The sequence below is a fragment of the Myxocyprinus asiaticus genome, chromosome 36 (genome assembly GCF_019703515.2).
Source record: "Myxocyprinus asiaticus isolate MX2 ecotype Aquarium Trade chromosome 36, UBuf_Myxa_2, whole genome shotgun sequence".
In the NCBI taxonomy this organism is placed as follows: Eukaryota; Metazoa; Chordata; class Actinopteri; order Cypriniformes; family Catostomidae; genus Myxocyprinus; species Myxocyprinus asiaticus.
The window spans coordinates 39,904,008-39,930,217 of NC_059379.1; the positions used below are offsets into that span (position 1 = coordinate 39,904,008).

Here is a 26,210-nt window from a genome sequence, read left to right on the forward strand (position 1 = left end):
GGTTCTGCTCATGTCAATGAAACCTTCAATTTCCTCCAAGCAAAGCAAAGGCTTCAAAAGACATTTTCGAATCAAGTCACCCACAGTGTTTAAAAATCAACAGTGTTCTTCAGCGCCTTACACACATCGGTCACACTACCACAGAAAATACAGACACTGCTGCTCCCCTACATACTGAAAGATTGGAATAGTTTGGTTCTGCTCATGTCTATGAAACCTTCAATTTCCTCCAAGCAAAGCAAAGGCTTCAAAAGACATTTTCGAAGCAAGTCACCCACAGTATTTAAAAATCCTCAGTGTTCTTCAGCACCTTAGACCCTACCATGGACTACCATGGAAAAGGCATATACTGATTCTCCCCTACATTCTGAAATAGTGGAAAAGTTGGTTCAGCTCATCACTATGAAACCTGCAAAGGCTACCCTGTTGCGATAACATGATGTGTCACAGAGAGATTGTTTATTATCCTGTTTTATATGCTTAACCCTCATCCTTCCACTCAAAACTGATATTGCCAAACCTTCTGTAAATTCACTTTCATCATGCCCAGTCTTGGTGACTTGAAATGCTGCACCTTGTGCTCCACGTGGTACAAGCTGCCACAGAAGCTTTCTAGAAGGTCACTCTGGCAGCTGTGTAACAAAGGCCATTTAAAGCCATGCCTGGCAGCAGTGGGATTTCAGCCCATGCACTGAAGAGACTGGAGCCTTAATCCAGCGCCTTGGACCGCTCGGCCACACTACCTTTTGTTTAAGTTTTTCATTGGCTTTTTTCAGACAATATTTTACCATATACATTTTTGAAGCAAGTCACCCACAGTAATTAAAAATCCTCATTGTTTTATAGAGGAGTTCCTCGGCAGGTGTAAAGGCCTCCATAATCCATTGTTAATCACTCCTACTGCTGAAGGTCCACCCTCCTGCTGAATGAAGTTTTATCTCTAGTCAAACACACCTGGGTAATCTAATAAAGGCCTTGGGGTTTATTTGAAAATATGTGTTGAAACCAAACCCTGCATAAAGGGTGTTTTCATGGAGTAGGACTGAGTTGCCTGCCTTAGAAGACAGGATCATATCATCATTAAGGAGCAACTGATGCATCATTCTCGACTAAATACCTGATTCCTGTACAGACAACTTTCCTTAAGGGACTTGCTGCTATCACTGTTAGCAAATTCTCATGTTTCATCTTCTGGCACTGACTGTAGTTACACAGATCAATATGAAACAGACACAGACCAAATGGACACTTTCAGTGAGCCTACTTATTGCAACAAAGGACTTTTAAAACCATGCCTGGCAGCGGTGGGATTCGAACCCATGCCTCCAAAGAGACTGGAGCCTAAATCCAGCGCCTTCGACCCCTCAGCCACACATAAGATGTATCCTGCTCCCCTACATTCTGAAATAGTGGAAAAGTTTGGTTCAACTCATCTCTATGAAACCTTCAATATCCTCCAAGCAAAGCAAAGGCTTCCTAGTTGAGATTACAAGATGAGTCACTGAGAGAGTGTTCATTATCCTGTTTTTTTTGCCTAACCCTCATCCTTCCATGCAATACTGATAATGCCAAATCTTCTGTCAATTCACTTTCATCATGCCCAGTCTTTGTGACTTGAACTGCTGCACCTTGCGCTCCACATGGTACAAGTTGCCACAGCAGCATTCTAAAACATTACTCTGGCAGCGGTGGGATTCGAACCCACGCCCCCGAAGAGACTGGAGCCTTAATCCTGCGTCTTGGACCGCTCGGCCACGCTACCTTTTGTTTAAGTTTTTCATTGGCTTTTTTCAGAAAATATTTTACCATATACATTTTTGAAGCAAGTCACCCACAGTAATTAAAAATCCTCAGTGTTTTATAGAGGAGTTCCTCGGCAGGTGTAAAGGCCTCCATAATCCATTGTTAATCACTCCTACTGCTGAAGGTCCACCCTCCTGCTGAATGAAGTTTTATCTCTAGTCAAACACACCTGGGTAATCTAATAAAGGCCTTGGGGTTTATTTGAAAATATGTGTTGAAACCAAACCCTGCATAAAGGTTGTTTTCATGGAGTAGGACTGAGTTGCCTGCCTTAGAAGACAGGATCATATCATCATCGAGGAGCAATTGATGCATCATTCTCAACTAAATACGTGATTCCTGTACCGACAACTTTCCCTAAGGGACTTGCTGCTGTCAGTGTGAGCAAATTCTCATGTTTCATCTTCTTGCACTGACTGTAGTTACACAGATCAATATGAAACAGCCACAGACCATATGGGCACTTTCAGTGGGCCTACTTAATGCAACAAAGGCTATTTAAAGCCGTGCCTGGAAGCAGTGGGATATCAATGCAAAGAGACTGGAGCCTAAATCCAGCGCCTTAGACCCCTCGGCCACACTACCACAGATAAGATGTATCCTGCTCCCCTACATACTGAAATAGTGGAATAGTTGGGTTCTGCTCATGTCAATGAAACCTTCAATTTCCTCCAAGCAAAGCAAAGGCTTCAAAAGACATTTTCGAATCAAGTCACCCACAGTGTTTAAAAATCAACAGTGTTCTTCAGCGCCTTACACACATCGGTCACACTACCACAGAAAATACAGACACTGCTGCTCCCCTACATACTGAAAGATTGGAATAGTTTGGTTCTGCTCATGTCTATGAAACCTTCAATTTCCTCCAAGCAAAGCAAAGGCTTCAAAAGACATTTTCGAAGCAAGTCACCCACAGTATTTAAAAATCCTCAGTGTTCTTCAGCGCCTTAGACCCTACCATGGACTACCATGGAAAAGGCATATACTGATTCTCCCCTACATTCTGAAATAGTGGAAAAGTTGGTTCAGCTCATCACTATGAAACCTGCAAAGGCTACCCAGTTGCGATAACATGATGTGTCACAGAGAGATTGTTTATTATCCTGTTTTATATGCTTAACCCTCATCCTTCCACTCAAAACTGATATTGCCAAACCTTCTGTAAATTCACTTTCATCATGCCCAGTCTTGGTGACTTGAAATGCTGCACCTTGTGCTCCACGTGGTACAAGCTGCCACAGAAGCTTTCTAGAAGGTCACTCTGGCAGCTGTGTAACAAAGGCCATTTAAAGCCATGCCTGGCAGCAGTGGGATTTCAGCCCATGCACTGAAGAGACTGGAGTCTTAATCCAGCGCCTTGGACCACTCGGCCACGCTACCTTTCATTTAGCTTTTCCATAGGCTTTTTTCAGACAATATTTTCCATATACATTTTTGAAGCAAGTCACCGACAGTACTTAAAAATCCTCAGTGTTTTATGGAGGAGTTCCTCGGCAGGTGTAAAGTCCTCCATAATCCATTGTTAATCACTCCTACTGCTGAAGGTCCACACTCCTGCAGATTGAAGTTTCATCTCTAGTCAAACACACCTGGTCATCTAATAAAGGCCTTGGTTTACTTGAAAATATGTGTTGAAACCAAACCCTGCATGAAGGGTGTTTTCATGGAGTACGACTGATTTGGCTGCCTTAGAAGACAGGATCATATCATCATTAAGGAGCAACTGATGCATCATTCTCGACTAAATACCTGATTCCTGTACAGACAACTTTCCTTAAGGGACTTGCTGCTATCACTGTTAGCAAATTCTCATGTTTCATCTTCTGGCACTGACTGTAGTTACACAGATCAATATGAAACAGACACAGACCAAATGGACACTTTCAGTGAGCCTACTTATTGCAACAAAGGACTTTTAAAACCATGCCTGGCAGCGGTGGGATTCGAACCCATGCCTCCAAAGAGACTGGAGCTTAAATCCAGCGCCTTCGACCCCTCAGCCACACTACCACAGATAAGATGTATCCTGCTCCCCTACATTCTGAAATAGTGGAAAAGTTTGGTTCAACTCATCTCTATGAAACCTTCAATATCCTCCAAGCAAAGCAAAGGCTTCCTAGTTGAGATTACAAGATGAGTCACTGAGAGAGTGTTCATTATCCTGTTTTTTTTGCCTAACCCTCATCCTTCCATGCAATACTGATAATGCCAAATCTTCTGTCAATTCACTTTCATCATGCCCAGTCTTTGTGACTTGAACTGCTGCACCTTGCGCTCCACATGGTACAAGTTGCCACAGCAGCATTCTAAAACATTACTCTGGCAGCGGTGGGATTCGAACCCACGCCCCCGAAGAGACTGGAGCCTTAATCCAGCGCCTTGGACCGCTCGGCCACGCTACCTTTTGTTTAAGTTTTTCATTGGCTTTTTTCAGACAATATTTTACCATATACATTTTTGAAGCAAGTCACCCACAGTAATTAAAAATCCTCAGTGTTTTATAGAGGAGTTCCTCGGCAGGTGTAAAGGCCTCCATAATCCATTGTTAATCACTCCTACTGCTGAAGGTCCACCCTCCTGCTGAATGAAGTTTTATCTCTAGTCAAACACACCTGGGTAATCTAATAAAGGCCTTGGGGTTTATTTGAAAATATGTGTTGAAACCAAACCCTGCATAAAGGTTGTTTTCATGGAGTAGGACTGAGTTGCCTGCCTTAGAAGACAGGATCATATCATCATCGAGGAGCAATTGATGCATCATTCTCAACTAAATACGTGATTCCTGTACCGACAACTTTCCCTAAGGGACTTGCTGCTGTCAGTGTGAGCAAATTCTCATGTTTCATCTTCTTGCACTGACTGTAGTTACACAGATCAATATGAAACAGCCACAGACCATATGGGCACTTTCAGTGGGCCTACTTAATGCAACAAAGGCTATTTAAAGCCGTGCCTGGAAGCAGTGGGATATCAATGCAAAGAGACTGGAGCCTAAATCCAGCGCCTTAGACCCCTCGGCCACACTACCACAGATAAGATGTATCCTGCTCCCCTACATACTGAAATAGTGGAATAGTTGGGTTCTGCTCATGTCAATGAAACCTTCAATTTCCTCCAAGCAAAGCAAAGGCTTCAAAAGACATTTTCGAATCAAGTCACCCACAGTGTTTAAAAATCAACAGTGTTCTTCAGCGCCTTACACACATCGGTCACACTACCACAGAAAATACAGACACTGCTGCTCCCCTACATACTGAAAGATTGGAATAGTTTGGTTCTGCTCATGTCTATGAAACCTTCAATTTCCTCCAAGCAAAGCAAAGGCTTCAAAAGACATTTTCGAAGCAAGTCACCCACAGTATTTAAAAATCCTCAGTGTTCTTCAGCGCCTTAGACCCTACCATGGACTACCATGGAAAAGGCATATACTGATTCTCCCCTACATTCTGAAATAGTGGAAAAGTTGGTTCAGCTCATCACTATGAAACCTGCAAAGGCTACCCAGTTGCGATAACATGATGTGTCACAGAGAGATTGTTTATTATCCTGTTTTATATGCTTAACCCTCATCCTTCCACTCAAAACTGATATTGCCAAACCTTCTGTAAATTCACTTTCATCATGCCCAGTCTTGGTGACTTGAAATGCTGCACCTTGTGCTCCACGTGGTACAAGCTGCCACAGAAGCTTTCTAGCAGGTCACTCTGGCAGCTGTGTAACAAAGGCCATTTAAAGCCATGCCTGGCAGCAGTGGGATTTCAGCCCATGCACTGAAGAGACTGGAGTCTTAATCCAGCGCCTTGGACCACTCGGCCACGCTACCTTTCATTTAGCTTTTCCATAGGCTTTTTTCAGACAATATTTTCCATATACATTTTTGAAGCAAGTCACCGACAGTACTTAAAAATCCTCAGTGTTTTATGGAGGAGTTCCTCGGCAGGTGTAAAGTCCTCCATAATCCATTGTTAATCACTCCTACTGCTGAAGGTCCACACTCCTGCAGATTGAAGTTTCATCTCTAGTCAAACACACCTGGTCATCTAATAAAGGCCTTGGTTTACTTGAAAATATGTGTTGAAACCAAACCCTGCATGAAGGGTGTTTTCATGGAGTACGACTGATTTGGCTGCCTTAGAAGACAGGATCATATCATCATTAAGGAGCAACTGATGCATCATTCTCGACTAAATACCTGATTCCTGTACAGACAACTTTCCTTAAGGGACTTGCTGCTATCACTGTTAGCAAATTCTCATGTTTCATCTTCTGGCACTGACTGTAGTTACACAGATCAATATGAAACAGACACAGACCAAATGGACACTTTCAGTGAGCCTACTTATTGCAACAAAGGACTTTTAAAACCATGCCTGGCAGCGGTGGGATTCGAACCCATGCCTCCAAAGAGACTGGAGCTTAAATCCAGCGCCTTCGACCCCTCAGCCACACTACCACAGATAAGATGTATCCTGCTCCCCTACATTCTGAAATAGTGGAAAAGTTTGGTTCAACTCATCTCTATGAAACCTTCAATATCCTCCAAGCAAAGCAAAGGCTTCCTAGTTGAGATTACAAGATGAGTCACTGAGAGAGTGTTCATTATCCTGTTTTTTTTGCCTAACCCTCATCCTTCCATGCAATACTGATAATGCCAAATCTTCTGTCAATTCACTTTCATCATGCCCAGTCTTTGTGACTTGAACTGCTGCACCTTGCGCTCCACATGGTACAAGTTGCCACAGCAGCATTCTAAAACATTACTCTGGCAGCGGTGGGATTCGAACCCACGCCCCCGAAGAGACTGGAGCCTTAATCCTGCGTCTTGGACCGCTCGGCCACGCTACCTTTTGTTTAAGTTTTTCATTGGCTTTTTTCAGACAATATTTTACCATATACATTTTTGAAGCAAGTCACCCACAGTAATTAAAAATCCTCAGTGTTTTATAGAGGAGTTCCTCGGCAGGTGTAAAGGCCTCCATAATCCATTGTTAATCACTCCTACTGCTGAAGGTCCACCCTCCTGCTGAATGAAGTTTTATCTCTAGTCAAACACACCTGGGTAATCTAATAAAGGCCTTGGGGTTTATTTGAAAATATGTGTTGAAACCAAACCCTGCATAAAGGGTGTTTTCATGGAGTAGGACTGAGTTGCCTGCCTTAGAAGACAGGATCATATCATCATCGAGGAGCAATTGATGCATCATTCTCAACTAAATACGTGATTCCTGTACCGACAACTTTCCCTAAGGGACTTGCTGCTGTCAGTGTGAGCAAATTCTCATGTTTCATCTTCTTGCACTGACTGTAGTTACACAGATCAATATGAAACAGCCACAGACCATATGGGCACTTTCAGTGGGCCTACTTAATGCAACAAAGGCTATTTAAAGCCGTGCCTGGAAGCAGTGGGATATCAATGCAAAGAGACTGGAGCCTAAATCCAGCGCCTTAGACCCCTCGGCCACACTACCACAGATAAGATGTATCCTGCTCCCCTACATACTGAAATAGTGGAATAGTTGGGTTCTGCTCATGTCAATGAAACCTTCAATTTCCTCCAAGCAAAGCAAAGGCTTCAAAAGACATTTTCGAATCAAGTCACCCACAGTGTTTAAAAATCAACAGTGTTCTTCAGCGCCTTACACACATCGGTCACACTACCACAGAAAATACAGACACTGCTGCTCCCCTACATACTGAAAGATTGGAATAGTTTGGTTCTGCTCATGTCTATGAAACCTTCAATTTCCTCCAAGCAAAGCAAAGGCTTCAAAAGACATTTTCGAAGCAAGTCACCCACAGTATTTAAAAATCCTCAGTGTTCTTCAGCGCCTTAGACCCTACCATGGACTACCATGGAAAAGGCATATACTGATTCTCCCCTACATTCTGAAATAGTGGAAAAGTTGGTTCAGCTCATCACTATGAAACCTGCAAAGGCTACCCAGTTGCGATAACATGATGTGTCACAGAGAGATTGTTTATTATCCTGTTTTATATGCTTAACCCTCATCCTTCCACTCAAAACTGATATTGCCAAACCTTCTGTAAATTCACTTTCATCATGCCCAGTCTTGGTGACTTGAAATGCTGCACCTTGTGCTCCACGTGGTACAAGCTGCCACAGAAGCTTTCTAGAAGGTCACTCTGGCAGCTGTGTAACAAAGGCCATTTAAAGCCATGCCTGGCAGCAGTAAGATTTCAGCCCATGCACTGAAGAGACTGGAGTCTTAATCCAGCGCCTTGGACCGCTCGGCCACGCTACCTTTCATTTAGCTTTTCCATAGGCTTTTTTCAGACAATATTTTCCATATACATTTTTGAAGCAAGTCACCGACAGTACTTAAAAATCATCAGTGTTTTATGGAGGAGTTCCTCGGCAGGTGTAAAGGCCTCCATAATCCATTGTTAATCACTCCTACTGCTGAAGGTCCACCCTCCTGCAGAATGAAGTTTCATCTCTAGTCAAACACACCTGGTCATCTAATAAAGGCCTTGGTTTACTTGAAAATATGTGTTGAAACCAAACACTGCATGAAGGGTGTTTTCATGGAGTACGACTGATTTGGCTGCCTTAGAAGACAGGATCATATCATCATTAAGGAGCAACTGATGCATCATTCTCGACTAAATACCTGATTCCTGTACAGACAACTTTCCTTAAGGGACTTGCTGCTGTCACTGTAAGCAAATTCTCATGTTTCATCTTCTTGCACTGACTGTAGTTACACAGATCAATATGAAACAGCCACAGACCATATGGGCACTTTCAGTGGGCCTACTTAATGCAACAAAGGCTATTTAAAGCCATGCCTGGAAGCAGTGGGATATCAATGCAAAGAGACTGGAGCCTAAATCCAGCGCCTTAGACCCCTCAGCCACACTACCACGGAAAAGATATACACTGATGCTCCCCTACATTCTGAAATAGTGGAAAAGTTGGTTCGGCTCATCTCTATGAAACCTGCAAAAGCTACCCAGTTGAGATAACATGATGTGTCAAACAGAGATTGTTTATTATCCTGTTTTATATGCTTAACCCTCATCCTTCCACTCAAAACTGATATGGCCATATCTTCTGTAAATTCACCTTCATCATGCCCAGTCTTAGTGACATGACCTGCTGCACTTTGTGCTCCACGTGGTACAAGCTGCCAAAGAAGCTTTCTAGAAGGTCACTCTGGCAGCTGTGTAACAAAGGCAATTTAAAGCCATGCCTGGTAGCGGTGGGATTTAAGCCCATGCACCCGAAGAGACTGGAGTCTTAATCCAGCACCTTGGATTGCTCAGCCACGCTACCTTTCATTTAGTTTTTCCATAGGATTTTTTCAGACAAAATGTTCCATATACATTTTTGAAGCAAGTCAGCGACAGTACTTAAAAATTCTCAGTGTTTTATTGAGGAGTTCCTCGGCAGGTGTAAAGGCCTTCATAATCCATTGTTAATCACTCCTACTGCTGAAGGTTCACCCTCCTGCAGAATGAAGTTTCATCTCTAGTCAAACACACCTGGGTAATCTAATAAAGGCCTTGGGGTTTATTTGAAAATATGTGTTGAAACTAAACCCTGCATAAAGGGTGTTTTCATGGAGTAGGACTGAGTTGCCTGCCTTAGAAGACAGGATCATATCATCATCGAGGAGCAATTGATGCATCATTCTCAACTAAATACGTGATTCCTGTACCGACAACTTTCCCTAAGGGACTTGCTGCTGTCAGTGTTAGGAAATTCTCATGTTTCATCTTCTTGTACTGACTGTAGTTACACAGATCAATATGAAACAGCCACAGACCATATGGGCACTTTCAGTGGGCCTACTTAATGCAACAAAGACTATTTAAAGCCATGCCTGGAAGCAGTGGGATATCAATGCAAAGAGACTGGAGCCTAAATCCAGCGCCTTAGACCCCTCAGCCACACTTCCACGGAAAAGATATACACTGATGCTCCCCTACATTCTGAAATAGTGGAAAAGTTTGGTTCAACTCATCTCTATAAAACCTTCAATATCCTCCAAACAAAGCAAAGGCTTCCTAGTTGAGATTACATGATGAGTCACTGATAGTGTGTTCATTATCCTGTTTTTTTGCCTAACCCTCAACCTTCCATGAAATACTGATAATGCCAAATCTTCTGTCAATTCACTTTCATCATGCCCAGTCTTTGTGACTTGAACTGCTGCACCTTGCGCTCCACATGGTACAAGTTGCCACAGCAGCATTCTAAAATATTACTCTGGCAGCGGTGGGATTCGAACCCACACCCCCGAAGAGACTGGAGCCTTAATCCAGCGCCTTGGACCGCTCGGCCACACTACCTTTTCTTTAAGTTTTTCATTGGCTTTTTTCAGACAATATTTTACCATATACATTTTTGAAGCAAGTCACCCACAGTAATTAAAAATCCTCAGTGTTTTATAGAGGAGTTCCTCGGCAGGTGTAAAGGCCTCCATAATCCATTGTTAATCACTCCTACTGCTGAAGGTCCACCCTCCTGCAGAATGAAGTTTTATCTCTAGTCAAACACACCTGGGTAATCTAATAAAGGCCTTGGGGTTTATTTGAAAATATGTGTTGAAACCAAACCCTGCATAAAGGGTGTTTTCATGGAGTAGGACTGAGTTGCCTGCCTTAGAAGACAGGATCATATCATCATCGAGGAGCAATTGATGCATCATTCTCAACTAAATACGTGATTCCTGTACCTACAACTTTCCCTAAGGGACTTGCTGCTGTCAGTGTGAGCAAATTCTCATGTTTCATCTTCTTGCACTGACTGTAGTTACACAGATCAATATGAAACAGCCACAGACCATATGGGCACTTTCAGTGGGCCTACTTAATGCAACAAAGGCTATTTAAAACCATGCCTGGCAGCGGTGGGATTCAAACCCACGCCTCCAAAGAGACTGGAGCCTAAATCCAGCGCCTTAGACCCCTCGGCCACACTTAAGATGTATCCTGCTCCCCTACATACTGAAATAGTGGAATAGTTGGGTTCTGCTCATGTCAATGAAACCTTCAAATTCCTCCAAGCAAAGCAAAGGCTTCAAAAGACATTTTCGAATCAAGTCACCCACAGTGTTTAAAAATCAACAGTGTTCTTCAGCGCCTTACACACATCGGTCACACTACCACAGAAAATACAGACACTGCTGCTCCCCTACATACTGAAAGATTGGAATAGTTTGGTTCTGCTCATGTCTATGAAACCTTCAATTTCCTCCAAGCAAAGCAAAGGCTTCAAAAGACATTTTCGAAGCAAGTCACCCACAGTATTTAAAAATCCTCAGTGTTCTTCAGCGCCTTAGACCCTACCATGGACTACCATGGAAAAGGCATATACTGATTCTCCCCTACATTCTGAAATAGTGGAAAAGTTGGTTCAGCTCATCACTATGAAACCTGCAAAGTCTACCCAGTTGCGATAACATGATGTGTCACAGAGAGATTGTTTATTATCCTGTTTTATATGCTTAACCCTCATCCTTCCACTCAAAACTGATATTGCCAAACCTTCTGTAAATTCACTTTCATCATGCCCAGTCTTGGTGACTTGAAATGCTGCACCTTGTGCTCCACGTGGTACAAGCTGCCACAGAAGCTTTCTAGAAGGTCACTCTGGCAGCTGTGTAACAAAGGCCATTTAAAGCCATGCCTGGCAGCAGTGGGATTTCAGCCCATGCACTGAAGAGACTGGAGTCTTAATCCAGCGCCTTGGACCGCTCGGCCACGCTACCTTTCATTTAGCTTTTCCATAGGCTTTTTTCAGACAATATTTTCCATATACATTTTTGAAGCAAGTCACCGACAGTACTTAAAAATCCTCAGTGTTTTATGGAGGAGTTCCTCGGCAGGTGTAAAGGCCTCCATAATCCATTGTTAATCACTCCTACTGCTGAAGGTCCACCCTCCTGCAGAATGAAGTTTCATCTCTAGTCAAACACACCTGGTCATCTAATAAAGGCCTTGGTTTACTTGAAAATATGTGTTGAAACCAAACACTGCATGAAGGGTGTTTTCATGGAGTACGACTGATTTGGCTGCCTTAGAAGACAGGATCATATCATCATTAAGGAGCAACTGATGCATCATTCTCGACTAAATACCTGATTCCTGTACAGACAACTTTCCTTAAGGGACTTGCTGCTGTCACTGTAAGCAAATTCTCATGTTTCATCTTCTTGCACTGACTGTAGTTACACAGATCAATATGAAACAGCCACAGACCATATGGGCACTTTCAGTGGGCCTACTTAATGCAACAAAGGCTATTTAAAGCCATGCCTGGAAGCAGTGGGATATCAATGCAAAGAGACTGGAGCCTAAATCCAGCGCCTTAGACCCCTCAGCCACACTACCACGGAAAAGATATACACTGATGCTCCCCTACATTCTGAAATAGTGGAAAAGTTTGGTTCAACTCATCTCTATGAAACCTTCAATATCCTCCAAACAAAGCAAAGGCTTCCTAGTTGAGAATACATGATGAGTCACTGATAGTGTGTTCATTATCCTGTTTTTTTTGCCTAACCCTCAACCTTCCATGAAATACTGATAATGCCAAATCTTCTGTCAATTCACTTTCATCATGCCCAGTCTTTGTGACTTGAACTGCTGCACCTTGCGCTCCACATGGTACAAGTTGCCACAGCAGCATTCTAAAACATTACTCTGGCAGCGGTGGGATTCGAACCCACGCCCCCGAAGAGACTGGAGCCTTAATCCAGCGCCTTGGACCGCTCGGCCACGCTACCTTTTAAGTTTTTCATTGGCTTTTTTCAGACAATATTTTACCATATACATTTTTGAAGCAAGTCACCCACAGTAATTAAAAATCCTCAGTGTTTTATAGAGGAGTTCCTCGGCAGGTGTAAAGGCCTCCATAATCCATTGTTAATCACTTCTACTGCTGAAGGTCCACCCTCCTGCTGAATGAAGTTTTATCTCTAGTCAAACACACCTGGGTAATCTAATAAAGGCCTTGGGGTTTATTTGAAAATATGTGTTGAAACCAAACCCTGCATAAAGGGTGTTTTCATGGAGTAGGACTGAGTTGCCTGCCTTAGAAGACAGGATCATATCATCATTGAGGAGCAATTGATGCATCATTCTCAACTAAATACGTGATTCCTGTACCGACAACTTTCCCTAAGGGACTTGCTGCTGTCAGTGTGAGCAAATTCTCATGTTTCATCTTCTTGCACTGACTGTAGTTACACAGATCAATATGAAACAGCCACAGACCATATGGGCACTTTCAGTGGGCCTACTTAATGCAACAAAGGCTATTTAAAACCATGCCTGGCAGCGGTGGGATTCGAACCCACGCCTCCAAAGAGACTGGAGCCTAAATCCAGCGCCTTAGACCCCTCGGCCACACTACCACAGATAAGATGTATCCTGCTCCCCTACATACTGAAATAGTGGAATAGTTGGGTTCTGCTCATGTCAATGAAACCTTCAATTTCCTCCAAGCAAAGCAAAGGCTTCAAAAGACATTTTCGAATCAAGTCACCCACAGTGTTTAAAAATCAACAGTGTTCTTCAGCGCCTTACACACATCGGTCACACTACCACAGAAAACACAGACACTGCTGCTCCCCTACATACTGAAAGATTGGAATAGTTTGGTTCTGCTCATGTCTATGAAACCTTCAATTTCCTCCAAGCAAAGCAAAGGCTTCAAAAGACATTTTCGAAGCAAGTCACCCACAGTATTTAAAAATCCTCAGTGTTCTTCAGCGCCTTAGACCCTACCATGGACTACCATGGAAAAGGCATATACTGATTCTCCCCTACATTCTGAAATAGTGGAAAAGTTGGTTCAGCTCATCACTATGAAACCTGCAAAGGCTACCCAGTTGCGATAACATGATGTGTCACAGAGAGATTGTTTATTATCCTGTTTTATATGCTTAACCCTCATCCTTCCACTCAAAACTGATATTGCCAAACCTTCTGTAAATTCACTTTCATCATGCCCAGTCTTGGTGACTTGAAATGCTGCACCTTGTGCTCCACGTGGTACAAGCTGCCACAGAAGCTTTCTAGAAGGTCACTCTGGCAGCTGTGTAACAAAGGCCATTTAAAGCCATGCCTGGCAGCAGTAAGATTTCAGCCCATGCACTGAAGAGACTGGAGTCTTAATCCAGCGCCTTGGACCGCTCGGCCACGCTACCTTTCATTTAGCTTTTCCATAGGCTTTTTTCAGACAATATTTTCCATATACATTTTTGAAGCAAGTCACCGACAGTACTTAAAAATCCTCAGTGTTTTATGGAGGAGTTCCTCGGCAGGTGTAAAGGCCTCCATAATCCATTGTTAATCACTCCTACTGCTGAAGGTCCACCCTCCTGCAGAATGAAGTTTCATCTCTAGTCAAACACACCTGGTCATCTAATAAAGGCCTTGGTTTACTTGAAAATATGTGTTGAAACCAAACACTGCATGAAGGGTGTTTTCATGGAGTACGACTGATTTGGCTGCCTTAGAAGACAGGATCATATCATCATTAAGGAGCAACTGATGCATCATTCTCGACTAAATACCTGATTCCTGTACAGACAACTTTCCTTAAGGGACTTGCTGCTGTCACTGTAAGCAAATTCTCATGTTTCATCTTCTTGCACTGACTGTAGTTACACAGATCAATATGAAACAGCCACAGACCATATGGGCACTTTCAGTGGGCCTACTTAATGCAACAAAGGCTATTTAAAGCCATGCCTGGAAGCAGTGGGATATCAATGCAAAGAGACTGGAGCCTAAATCCAGCGCCTTAGACCCCTCAGCCACACTACCACGGAAAAGATATACACTGATGCTCCCCTACATTCTGAAATAGTGGAAAAGTTGGTTCGGCTCATCTCTATGAAACCTGCAAAAGCTACCCAGTTGAGATAACATGATGTGTCAAAGAGAGATTGTTTATTATCCTGTTTTATATGCTTAACCCTCATCCTTCCACTCAAAACTGATATGGCCATATCTTCTGTAAATTCACATTCATCATGCCCAGTCTTAGTGACATGACCTGCTGCACTTTGTGCTCCACGTGGTACAAGCTGCCAAAGAAGCTTTCTAGAAGGTCACTCTGGCAGCTGTGTAACAAAGGCAATTTAAAGCCATGCCTGGTAGCGGTGGGATTTAAGCCCATGCACCCGAAGAGACTGGAGTCTTAATCCAGCACCTTGGATTGCTCAGCCACGCTACCTTTCATTTAGTTTTTCCATAGGATTTTTTCAGACAAAATGTTCCATATACATTTTTGAAGCAAGTCAGCGACAGTACTTAAAAATTCTCAGTGTTTTATGGAGGAGTTCCTCGGCAGGTGTAAAGGCCTTCATAATCCATTGTTAATCACTCCTACTGCTGAAGGTTCACCCTCCTGCAGAATGAAGTTTCATCTCTAGTCAAACACACCTGGGTAATCTAATAAAGGCCTTGGGGTTTATTTGAAAATATGTGTTGAAACTAAACCCTGCATAAAGGGTGTTTTCATGGAGTAGGACTGAGTTGCCTGCCTTAGAAGACAGGATCATATCATCATCGAGGAGCAATTGATGCATCATTCTCAACTAAATACGTGATTCCTGTACCGACAACTTTCCCTAAGGGACTTGCTGCTGTCAGTGTTAGGAAATTCTCATGTTTCATCTTCTTGTACTGACTGTAGTTACACAGATCAATATGAAACAGCCACAGACCATATGGGCACTTTCAGTGGGCCTACTTAATGCAACAAAGACTATTTAAAGCCATGCCTGGAAGCAGTGGGATATCAATGCAAAGAGACTGGAGCCTAAATCCAGCGCCTTAGACCCCTCAGCCACACTACCACGGAAAAGATATACACTGATGCTCCCCTACATTCTGAAATAGTGGAAAAGTTTGGTTCAACTCATCTCTATGAAACCTTCAATATCCTCCAAACAAAGCAAAGGCTTCCTAGTTGAGATTACATGATGAGTCACTGATAGTGTGTTCATTATCCTGTTTTTTTGCCTAACCCTCAACCTTCCATGAAATACTGATAATGCCAAATCTTCTGTCAATTCACTTTCATCATGCCCAGTCTTTGTGACTTGAACTGCTGCACCTTGCGCTCCACATGGTACAAGTTGCCACAGCAGCATTCTAAAATATTACTCTGGCAGCGGTGGGATTCGAACCCACGCCCCCGAAGAGACTGGAGCCTTAATCCAGCGCCTTGGACCGCTCGGCCACACTACCTTTTCTTTAAGTTTTTCATTGGCTTTTTTCAGACAATATTTTACCATATACATTTTTGAAGCAAGTCACCCACAGTAATTAAAAATCCTCAGTGTTTTATAGAGGAGTTCCTCGGCAGGTGTAAAGGCCTCCATAATCCATTGTTAATCACTCCTACTGCTGAAGGTCCACCCTCCTGCAGAATGAAGTTTTATCTCTAGTCAAACACACCTGGGTAATCTAATAAAGGCCTTGGGGTTTATTTGAAAATATGTGTTGAAACCAAACCCTGCATAAAGGGTGTTTTCATGGAGTAGGACTGAGTTGCCTGCCTTAGAAGACAGGATCATATCATCATCGAGGAGCAATTGATGCATCATTCTCAACTAAATACGTGATTCCTGTACCGACAACTTTCCCTAAGGGACTTGCTGCTGTCAGTGTGAGCAAATTCTCATGTTTCATCTTCTTGCACTGACTGTAGTTACACAGATCAATATGAAACAGCCACAGACCATATGGGCACTTTCAGTGGGCCTACTTAATGCAACAAAGGCTATTTAAAACCATGCCTGGCAGCGGTGGGATTCAAACCCACGCCTCCAAAGAGACTGGAGCCTAAATCCAGCGCCTTAGACCCCTCGGCCACACTTAAGATGTATCCTGCTCCCCTCCATACTGAAATAGTGGAATAGTTTGGTTCTGCTCATGTCTATGAAACCTTCAATTTCCTCCAAGCAAAGCAAAGGCTTCAAAAGACATTTTCGAATCAAGTCACCCACAGTGTTTAAAAATCAACAGTGTTCTTCAGCGCCTTACACACATCGGTCACACTACCACAGAAAATACAGACACTGCTGCTCCCCTACATACTGAAAGATTGGAATAGTTTGGTTCTGCTCATGTCTATGAAACCTTCAATTTCCTCCAAGCAAAGCAAAGGCTTCAAAAGACATTTTCGAAGCAAGTCACCCACAGTATTTAAAAATCCTCAGTGTTCTTCAGCGCCTTAGACCCTACCATGGACTACCATGGAAAAGGCATATACTGATTCTCCCCTACATTCTGAAATAGTGGAAAAGTTGGTTCAGCTCATCACTATGAAACCTGCAAAGTCTACCCAGTTGCGATAACATGATGTGTCACAGAGAGATTGTTTATTATCCTGTTTTATATGCTTAACCCTCATCCTTCCACTCAAAACTGATATTGCCAAACCTTCTGTAAATTCACTTTCATCATGCCCAGTCTTGGTGACTTGAAATGCTGCACCTTGTGCTCCACGTGGTACAAGCTGCCACAGAAGCTTTCTAGAAGGTCACTCTGGCAGCTGTGTAACAAAGGCCATTTAAAGCCATGCCTGGCAGCAGTAAGATTTCAGCCCATGCACTGAAGAGACTGGAGTCTTAATCCAGCGCCTTGGACCGCTCGGCCACGCTACCTTTCATTTAGCTTTTCCATAGGCTTTTTTCAGACAATATTTTCCATATACATTTTTGAAGCAAGTCACCGACAGTACTTAAAAATCCTCAGTGTTTTATGGAGGAGTTCCTCGGCAGGTGTAAAGGCCTCCATAATCCATTGTTAATCACTCCTACTGCTGAAGGTCCACCCTCCTGCAGAATGAAGTTTCATCTCTAGTCAAACACACCTGGTCATCTAATAAAGGCCTTGGTTTACTTGAAAATATGTGTTGAAACCAAACACTGCATGAAGGGTGTTTTCATGGAGTACGACTGATTTGGCTGCCTTAGAAGACAGGATCATATCATCATTAAGGAGCAACTGATGCATCATTCTCGACTAAATACCTGATTCCTGTACAGACAACTTTCCTTAAGGGACTTGCTGCTGTCACTGTAAGCAAATTCTCATGTTTCATCTTCTTGCACTGACTGTAGTTACACAGATCAATATGAAACAGCCACAGACCATATGGGCACTTTCAGTGGGCCTACTTAATGCAACAAAGGCTATTTAAAGCCATGCCTGGAAGCAGTGGGATATCAATGCAAAGAGACTGGAGCCTAAATCCAGCACCTTAGACCCCTCAGCCACACTACCGCGGAAATGATATACACTGATGCTCCCCTACATTCTGAAATAGTGGAAAAGTTGGTTCGGCTCATCTCTATGAAACCTGCAAAAGCTACCCAGTTGAGATAACATGATGTGTCAAAGAGAGATTGTTTATTATCCTGTTTTATATGCTTAACCCTCATCCTTCCACTCAAAACTGATATGGCCATATCTTCTGTAAATTCACTTTCATCATGCCCAGTCTTAGTGACATGACCTGCTGCACTTTGTGCTCCACGTGGTACAAGCTGCCAAAGAAGCTTTCTAGAAGGTCACTCTGGCAGCTGTGTAACAAAGGCAATTTAAAGCCATGCCTGGTAGCGGTGGGATTTAAGCCCATGCACCCGAAGAGACTGGAGTCTTAATCCAGCACCTTGGATTGCTCAGCCACGCTACCTTTCATTTAGTTTTTCCATAGGATTTTTTCAGACAAAATGTTCCATATACATTTTTGAAGCAAGTCAGCGACAGTACTTAAAAATTCTCAGTGTTTTATGGAGGAGTTCCTCGGCAGGTGTAAAGGCCTTCATAATCCATTGTTAATCACTCCTACTGCTGAAGGTTCACCCTCCTGCAGAATGAAGTTTCATCTCTAGTCAAACACACCTGGGTAATCTAATAAAGGCCTTGGGGTTTATTTGAAAATATGTGTTGAAACTAAACCCTGCATAAAGGGTGTTTTCATGGAGTAGGACTGAGTTGCCTGCCTTAGAAGACAGGATCATATCATCATCGAGGAGCAATTGATGCATCATTCTCAACTAAATACGTGATTCCTGTACCGACAACTTTCCCTAAGGGACTTGCTGCTGTCAGTGTTAGGAAATTCTCATGTTTCATCTTCTTGTACTGACTGTAGTTACACAGATCAATATGAAACAGCCACAGACCATATGGGCACTTTCAGTGGGCCTACTTAATGCAACAAAGACTATTTAAAGCCATGCCTGGAAGCAGTGGGATATCAATGCAAAGAGACTGGAGCCTAAATCCAGCGCCTTAGACCCCTCAGCCACACTACCACGGAAAAGATATACACTGATGCTCCCCTACATTCTGAAATAGTGGAAAAGTTTGGTTCAACTCATCTCTATGAAACCTTCAATATCCTCCAAACAAAGCAAAGGCTTCCTAGTTGAGATTACATGATGAGTCACTGATAGTGTGTTCATTATCCTGTTTTTTTGCCTAACCCTCAACCTTCCATGAAATACTGATAATGCCAAATCTTCTGTCAATTCACTTTCATCATGCCCAGTCTTTGTGACTTGAACTGCTGCACCTTGCGCTCCACATGGTACAAGTTGCCACAGCAGCATTCTAAAATATTACTCTGGCAGCGGTGGGATTCGAACCCACGCCCCCGAAGAGACTGGAGCCTTAATCCAGCGCCTTGGACCGCTCGGCCACACTACCTTTTCTTTAAGTTTTTCATTGGCTTTTTTCAGACAATATTTTACCATATACATTTTTGAAGCAAGTCACCCACAGTAATTAAAAATCCTCAGTGTTTTATAGAGGAGTTCCTCGGCAGGTGTAAAGGCCTCCATAATCCATTGTTAATCACTCCTACTGCTGAAGGTCCACCCTCCTGCAGAATGAAGTTTTATCTCTAGTCAAACACACCTGGGTAATCTAATAAAGGCCTTGGGGTTTATTTGAAAATATGTGTTGAAACCAAACCCTGCATAAAGGGTGTTTTCATGGAGTAGGACTGAGTTGCCTGCCTTAGAAGACAGGATCATATCATCATCGAGGAGCAATTGATGCATCATTCTCAACTAAATACGTGATTCCTGTACCGACAACTTTCCCTAAGGGACTTGCTGCTGTCAGTGTGAGCAAATTCTCATGTTTCATCTTCTTGCACTGACTGTAGTTACACAGATCAATATGAAACAGCCACAGACCATATGGGCACTTTCAGTGGGCCTACTTAATGCAACAAAGGCTATTTAAAACCATGCCTGGCAGCGGTGGGATTCAAACCCACGCCTCCAAAGAGACTGGAGCCTAAATCCAGCGCCTTAGACCCCTCGGCCACACTTAAGATGTATCCTGCTCCCCTCCATACTGAAATAGTGGAATAGTTTGGTTCTGCTCATGTCTATGAAACCTTCAATTTCCTCCAAGCAAAGCAAAGGCTTCAAAAGACATTTTCGAATCAAGTCACCCACAGTGTTTAAAAATCAACAGTGTTCTTCAGCGCCTTACACACATCGGTCACACTACCACAGAAAATACAGACACTGCTGCTCCCCTACATACTGAAAGATTGGAATAGTTTGGTTCTGCTCATGTCTATGAAACCTTCAATTTCCTCCAAGCAAAGCAAAGGCTTCAAAAGACATTTTCGAAGCAAGTCACCCACAGTATTTAAAAATCCTCAGTGTTCTTCAGCGCCTTAGACCCTACCATGGACTACCATGGAAAAGGCATATACTGATTCTCCCCTACATTCTGAAATAGTGGAAAAGTTGGTTCAGCTCATCACTATGAAACCTGCAAAGTCTACCCAGTTGCGATAACATGATGTGTCACAGAGAGATTGTTTATTATCCTGTTTTATATGCTTAACCCTCATCCTTCCACTCAAAACTGATATTGCCAAACCTTCTGTAAATTCACTTTCATCATGCCCAGTCTTGGTGACTTGAAATGCTGCACCTTGTGCTCCACGTGGTACAAGCTGCCACAGAAGCTTTCTAGAAGGTCACTCTGGCAGCTGTGTAACAAAGGCCATTTAAAGCCATGCCTGGCAGCAGTGAGATTTCAGCCCATGCACTGAAGAGACTGGAGTCTTAATCCAGCGCCTTGGACCGCTCGGCCACGCTACCTTTCATTTAGCTTTTCCATAGGCTTTTTTCAGACAATATTTTCCATATACATTTTTGAAGCAAGTCACCGACAGTACTTAAAAATCCTCAGTGTTTTATGGAGGAGTTCCTCGGCAGGTGTAAAGGCCTCCATAATCCATTGTTAATCACTCCTACTGCTGAAGGTCCACCCTCCTGCAGAATGAAGTTTCATCTCTAGTCAAACACACCTGGTCATCTAATAAAGGCCTTGGTTTACTTGAAAATATGTGTTGAAACCAAACACTGCATGAAGGGTGTTTTCATGGAGTACGACTGATTTGGCTGCCTTAGAAGACAGGATCATATCATCATTAAGGAGCAACTGATGCATCATTCTCGACTAAATACCTGATTCCTGTACAGACAACTTTCCTTAAGGGACTTGCTGCTGTCACTGTAAGCAAATTCTCATGTTTCATCTTCTTGCACTGACTGTAGTTACACAGATCAATATGAAACAGCCACAGACCATATGGGCACTTTCAGTGGGCCTACTTAATGCAACAAAGGCTATTTAAAGCCATGCCTGGAAGCAGTGGGATATCAATGCAAAGAGACTGGAGCCTAAATCCAGCACCTTAGACCCCTCAGCCACACTACCGCGGAAATGATATACACTGATGCTCCCCTACATTCTGAAATAGTGGAAAAGTTGGTTCGGCTCATCTCTATGAAACCTGCAAAAGCTACCCAGTTGAGATAACATGATGTGTCAAAGAGAGATTGTTTATTATCCTGTTTTATATGCTTAACCCTCATCCTTCCACTCAAAACTGATATGGCCATATCTTCTGTAAATTCACTTTCATCATGCCCAGTCTTAGTGACATGACCTGCTGCACTTTGTGCTCCACGTGGTACAAGCTGCCAAAGAAGCTTTCTAGAAGGTCACTCTGGCAGCTGTGTAACAAAGGCAATTTAAAGCCATGCCTGGTAGCGGTGGGATTTAAGCCCATGCACCCGAAGAGACTGGAGTCTTAATCCAGCACCTTGGATTGCTCAGCCACGCTACCTTTCATTTAGTTTTTCCATAGGATTTTTTCAGACAAAATGTTCCATATACATTTTTGAAGCAAGTCAGCGACAGTACTTAAAAATTCTCAGTGTTTTATGGAGGAGTTCCTCGGCAGGTGTAAAGGCCTTCATAATCCATTGTTAATCACTCCTACTGCTGAAGGTTCACCCTCCTGCAGAATGAAGTTTCATCTCTAGTCAAACACACCTGGGTAATCTAATAAAGGCCTTGGGGTTTATTTGAAAATATGTGTAGAAACTAAACCCTGCATAAAGGGTGTTTTCATGGAGTAGGACTGAGTTGCCTGCCTTAGAAGACAGGATCATATCATCATCGAGGAGCAATTGATGCATCATTCTCAACTAAATACCTGATTCCTGTACCGACAACTTTCCCTAAGGGACTTGCTGCTGTCAGTGTTAGGAAATTCTCATGTTTCATCTTCTTGTACTGACTGTAGTTACACAGATCAATATGAAACAGCCACAGACCATATGGGCACTTTCAGTGGGCCTACTTAATGCAACAAAGACTATTTAAAGCCATGCCTGGAAGCAGTGGGATATCAATGCAAAGAGACTGGAGCCTAAATCCAGCGCCTTAGACCCCTCAGCCACACTACCACGGAAAAGATATACACTGATGCTCCCCTACATTCTGAAATAGTGGAAAAGTTTGGTTCAACTCATCTCTATGAAACCTTCAATATCCTCCAAACAAAGCAAAGGCTTCCTAGTTGAGATTACATGATGAGTCACTGATAGTGTGTTCATTATCCTGTTTTTTTTGCCTAACCCTCAACCATCCATGAAATACTGATAATGCCAAATCTTCTGTCAATTCACTTTCATCATGCCCAGTCTTTGTGACTTGAACTGCTGCACCTTGCGCTCCACATAGTACAAGTTGCCACAGCAGCATTCTAAAACATTACTCTGGCAGCGGTGGGATTCGAACCCACGCCCCCGAAGAGACTGGAGCCTTAATCCAGCGCCATGGACCGCTCGGCCACGCTACCTTTTGTTTAAGTTTTTCATTGGCTTTTTTCAGACAATATTTTACCATATACATTTTTGAAGCAAGTCACCCACAGTAATTAAAAATCCTCAGTGTTTTATAGAGGAGTTCCTCGTCAGGTGTAAAGGCCTCCATAATCCATTGTTAATCACTTCTACTGCTGAAGGTCCACCCTCCTGCTGAATGAAGTTTTATCTCTAGTCAAACACACCTGGGTAATCTAATAAAGGCCTTGGGGTTTATTTGAAAATATGTGTTGAAACCAAACCCTGCATAAAGGGTGTTTTCATGGAGTAGGACTGAGTTGCCTGCCTTAGAAGACAGGATCATATCATCATTGAGGAGCAATTGATGCATTATTCTCAACTAAATACGTGATTCCTGTACCGACAACTTTCCTTAAGGGACTTGCTGCTGTCACTGTAAGCAAATTCTCATGTTTCATCTTCTTGCACTGACTGTAGTTACACAGATCAATATGAAACAGCCACAGACCATATGGGCACTTTCAGTGGGCCTACTTAATGCAACAAAGGCTATTTAAAACCATGCCTGGCAGCGGTGGGATTCAAACCCACGCCTCCAAAGAGACTGGAGCCTAAATCCAGCGCCTTAGACCCCTCGGCCACACTTAAGATGTATCCTGCTCCCCTACATACTGAAATAGTGGAATAGTTGGGTTCTGCTCATGTCAATGAAACCTTCAAATTCCTCCAAGCAAAGCAAAGGCTTCAAAAGACATTTTCGAATCAAGTCACCCACAGTGTTTAAAAATCAACAGTGTTCTTCAGCGCCTTACACACATCGGTCACACTACCACAGAAAATACAGACACTGCTGCTCCCCTACATACTGAAAGATTGGAATAGTTTGGTTCTGCTCATGTCTATGAAACAATCAATTTCCTCCAAGCAAAGCAAAGGCTTCAAAAGACATTTTCGAAGCAAGTCACCCACAGTATTTAAAAATCCTCAGTGTTCTTCAGCGCCTTAGACCCTACCATGGACTACCATGAAAAAGGCATATACTGATTCTCCCCTACATTCTGAAATAGTGGAAAAGTTGGTTCAGCTCATCACTATGAAACCTGCAAAGGCTACTCAGTTGCGATAACATGATGTGTCACAGAGAGATTGTTTATTATCCTGTTTTATATGCTTAACCCTCATCCTTCCACTCAAAACTGATATTGCCAAACCTTCTGTAAATTCACTTTCATCATGCCCAGTCTTGGTGACTTGAAATGCTGCACCTTGTGCTCCACGTGGTACAAGCTGCCACAGAAGCTTTCTAGAAGGTCACTCTGGCAGCTGTGTAACAAAGGCCATTTAAAGCCATGCCTGGCAGCATTGGGATTTCAGCCCATGCACTGAAGAGACTGGAGTCTTAATCCAGCGCCTTGGACCGCTCGGCCACGCTACCTTTCATTTAGCTTTTCCATAGGCTTTTTTCAGACAATATTTTCCATATACATTTTTGAAGCAAGTCACCGACAGTACTTAAAAATCCTCAGTGTTTTATGGAGGAGTTCCTCTGCAGGTGTAAAGGCCTCCATAATCCATTGTTAATCACTCCTACTGCTGAAGGTCCACCCTCCTGCAGAATGAAGTTTCATCTCTAGACAAACACACCTGGTCATCTAATAAAGGCCTTGGTTTACTTGAAAATATGTGTTGAAACCAAACCCTGCATGAAGGGTGTTTTCATGGAGTACGACTGATTTAGCTGCCTTAGAAGACAGGATCATATCATCATTAAGGAGCAAATGATGCATCATTCTCGACTAAATACCTGATTCCTGTATAGACAACTTTCCTTAAGGGACTTGCTGCTATCACTGTTAGCAAATTCTCATGTTTCATCTTCTGGCACTGACTGTAGTTACACAGATCAATATGAAACAGACACAGACCAAATGGACACTTTCAGTGAGCCTACTTATTGCAACAAAGGACTTTTAAAACCATGCCTGGCAGCGGTGGGATTCGAACCCATGCCTCGAAAGAGACTGGAGCCTAAATCCAGCGCCTTAGACCCCTCAGCCACACTACCACAGATAAGATGTATTCTGCTCCCCTACATTCTGAAATAGTGGAAAAGTTTGGTTCAACTCATCTCTATGAAACCTTCAATATCCTCCAAACAAAGCAAAGGCTTCCTAGTTGAGATTACATGATGAGTCACTGATAGTGTGTTCATTATCCTGTTTTTTATGCCTAACCCTCAACCTTCCACTGAAATACTGATAATGGCCAAATCTTCTGTCAATTCACTTTCATCATGCCCAGTCTTTGTGACTTGAACTGCTGCACCTTGCGCTCCACATGGTACAAGTTGCCACAGCAGCATTCTAAAACATCACTCTGGCAGCGGTGGGATTCGAACCCACGCCCCCGAAGAGACTGGAGCCTTAATCCAACGCCTTGGACCGCTCGGCCACACTACCTTTTGTTTAAGTTTTTCCATTGGCTTTTTTCAGACAATATTTTACCATATACATTTTTGAAGCAAGTCACCCACAGTAATTAAAAATCCTCAGTGTTTTATAGAGGAGTTCCTCGGCAGGTGTAAAGGCCTCCATAATCCATTGTTAATCACTCCTACTGCTGAAGGTCCACCCTCCTGCTGAATGAAGTTTTATCTCTAGTCAAACACACCTGGGTAATCTAATAAAGGCCTTGGGGTTTATTTGAAAATATGTGTTGAAACCAAACCCTGCATAAAGGGTGTTTTCATGGAGTAGGACTGAGTTGCCTGCCTTAGAAGACAGGATCATATCATCATCGAGGAGCAATTGATGCATCATTCTCAACTAAATACGTGATTCCTGTACCGACAACTTTCCCTAAGGGACTTGCTGCTGTCAGTGTGAGCAAATTCTCATGTTTCATCTTCTTGCACTGACTGTAGTTACACAGATCAATATGAAACAGCCACAGACCATATGGGCACTTTCAGTGGGCCTACTTAATGCAACAAAGGCTATTTAAAGCCATGCCTGGAAGCAGTGGGATATCAATGCAAAGAGACTGGAGCCTAAATCCAGCGCCTTAGACCCCTCAGCCACACTACCACGGAAAAGATATACACTGATGCTCCCCTACATTCTGAAATAGTGGAAAAGTTTGGTTCAACTCATCTCTATGAAACCTTCAATATCCTCCAAACAAAGCAAAGGCTTCCTAGTTGAGATTACATGATGAGTCACTGATAGTGTGTTCATT

At 43.0% G+C, this 26,210-nt stretch overlaps 13 non-coding genes across 13 annotated transcripts; all 13 read right to left on the reverse strand.

Annotated features, from left to right (window-relative positions):
• Positions 1-1,680: 1,680 nt before the first annotated feature.
• On the reverse strand, positions 1,681-1,762 carry trnal-aag (transfer RNA leucine (anticodon AAG)). Its single transcript has one exon. It is a non-coding gene; the product is annotated as a tRNA-Leu (tRNA).
• A 1,969-nt stretch (positions 1,763-3,731) lies between these two features.
• Positions 3,732-3,813, reverse strand: trnal-uaa (transfer RNA leucine (anticodon UAA)). Its single transcript has one exon. It is a non-coding gene; the product is annotated as a tRNA-Leu (tRNA).
• Positions 3,814-4,123: 310 nt separating this feature from the next.
• On the reverse strand, positions 4,124-4,205 carry trnal-aag (transfer RNA leucine (anticodon AAG)). Its single transcript has one exon. It is a non-coding gene; the product is annotated as a tRNA-Leu (tRNA).
• Positions 4,206-6,174: 1,969 nt separating this feature from the next.
• trnal-uaa (transfer RNA leucine (anticodon UAA)) lies at positions 6,175-6,256 on the reverse strand. Its single transcript has one exon. It is a non-coding gene; the product is annotated as a tRNA-Leu (tRNA).
• A 310-nt stretch (positions 6,257-6,566) lies between these two features.
• Positions 6,567-6,648, reverse strand: trnal-aag (transfer RNA leucine (anticodon AAG)). Its single transcript has one exon. It is a non-coding gene; the product is annotated as a tRNA-Leu (tRNA).
• A 3,392-nt stretch (positions 6,649-10,040) lies between these two features.
• On the reverse strand, positions 10,041-10,122 carry trnal-aag (transfer RNA leucine (anticodon AAG)). Its single transcript has one exon. It is a non-coding gene; the product is annotated as a tRNA-Leu (tRNA).
• Positions 10,123-12,478: 2,356 nt separating this feature from the next.
• Positions 12,479-12,560, reverse strand: trnal-aag (transfer RNA leucine (anticodon AAG)). The gene has a single exon. It is a non-coding gene; the product is annotated as a tRNA-Leu (tRNA).
• A 548-nt stretch (positions 12,561-13,108) lies between these two features.
• trnal-uag (transfer RNA leucine (anticodon UAG)) lies at positions 13,109-13,190 on the reverse strand. The gene has a single exon. It is a non-coding gene; the product is annotated as a tRNA-Leu (tRNA).
• Positions 13,191-15,956: 2,766 nt separating this feature from the next.
• On the reverse strand, positions 15,957-16,038 carry trnal-aag (transfer RNA leucine (anticodon AAG)). The gene has a single exon. It is a non-coding gene; the product is annotated as a tRNA-Leu (tRNA).
• A 3,392-nt stretch (positions 16,039-19,430) lies between these two features.
• trnal-aag (transfer RNA leucine (anticodon AAG)) lies at positions 19,431-19,512 on the reverse strand. Its single transcript has one exon. It is a non-coding gene; the product is annotated as a tRNA-Leu (tRNA).
• Positions 19,513-22,905: 3,393 nt separating this feature from the next.
• Positions 22,906-22,987, reverse strand: trnal-aag (transfer RNA leucine (anticodon AAG)). The gene has a single exon. It is a non-coding gene; the product is annotated as a tRNA-Leu (tRNA).
• Positions 22,988-24,956: 1,969 nt separating this feature from the next.
• trnal-uag (transfer RNA leucine (anticodon UAG)) lies at positions 24,957-25,038 on the reverse strand. The gene has a single exon. It is a non-coding gene; the product is annotated as a tRNA-Leu (tRNA).
• A 312-nt stretch (positions 25,039-25,350) lies between these two features.
• trnal-aag (transfer RNA leucine (anticodon AAG)) lies at positions 25,351-25,432 on the reverse strand. Its single transcript has one exon. It is a non-coding gene; the product is annotated as a tRNA-Leu (tRNA).
• Positions 25,433-26,210: the final 778 nt, after the last annotated feature.